Here is a 1,262-nt window from a genome sequence, read left to right as displayed (position 1 = left end):
TCCAAAAAAAAAAAAAAAAAAGAAAAGAAATAAAAAAGAGATCCAAATGAACCTTATTTTCTAGGAATGCAAGAGCAGAAACGATAAGACCAAATACATTTCGTCGACGTCAAAGCTTTACGTCATCCCGTGGTATGGCACGTGGTACGCGTCATCGCTTATTATTCTCAAACAGATCACATGCGTATTGTTGCGCGCGAACTATCGGAGAAACAGCACCTGTTACAGTCATCCATAATAAAACTTCCGTACTTGCGAATATCTGTCGATCAACAATCGGCTTAGAGAAAATAAAACTACTAAAAAAAAAAAGAAAAGAAAATTACAAAAACAAGAAACTTTAAAAGAGATAAGAAACTATTATTAAATCTGATTTCAACACCAATAACTCCTTCCAAACTATTGAATAAAAAAAAAGTAAATCCCAGGATGATCAATTAAGTATACTTCTCTTTCACTCGATATTTTACTCGACTCTCCTTCAAAACCATTAAATCCATCATTACGTACTATTTCACCAGTTAGATCCTCCTCAACGGTTGAGCCACAAAGAAACTCTTTCAACTGGGATTCCCCGAAATAATCGGATAAAAATCGTCCGTAGGATTCTCACAGGCTCATTGACACCGTTCCCTTCCCCACCCTCTTCCCCCTCCCCCTTCTCCCTCCGCCCAACCACCGAAAGGACACGCGTCTTCGTGAACGAGAGAGAAGGAGTCGAAAAGGAGTCCATCAGCGGGTCGTTCGCACGCACGACGAAGGGTCGCGAGCACGAAGCGAAACACGGCCGGGCTGCGTCGGCGTCGGCGTGGCGGTGGCGCGGCGGCTAGGTTCGCGTCGCGGCGCCTCGCGTCAGCGTCGCTGAGACCGTCGAGGACGGAGGCAACGACAGTGGTGGGCAAACGCATCGCGTCATCCGCCATATTGGCCGCGAGGAGCCCGTTCAAACAGCGCGTGAGAAGGGAAAAGGGACAAAGTCGAGGGCCGCTCTCTCGCGTAGACCTCTCGCCAGAGACCCGGCCCGATCGTGGGGGTGAGAAACGAGGGCGTATGTAGCCAGCAGAGAGCTCTGTTCGCGGCTCAATGGCCGATCTCGCGCGCGCGTGTGTACGTGTTTGCGCGTGTATGCGTGGTTCTCTTCTACATGCGCGAGAACTGCCGAGGGTAGTAGTAGTAGTGGTGGTAGCGGTAGTGGTGGTGGAGAGAAGGAAGAGGGCAATCGCGTCGTCGGATACATACGCTCCGTGAGATACGCCTCGAAC

Source organism: Apis dorsata, unplaced genomic scaffold (assembly GCF_000469605.1).
Source record: "Apis dorsata unplaced genomic scaffold, Apis dorsata 1.3 scaffold_165, whole genome shotgun sequence".
Taxonomy (NCBI): domain Eukaryota; kingdom Metazoa; phylum Arthropoda; class Insecta; order Hymenoptera; family Apidae; genus Apis; species Apis dorsata.
Note: the sequence above shows the minus strand (reverse complement) of the source record.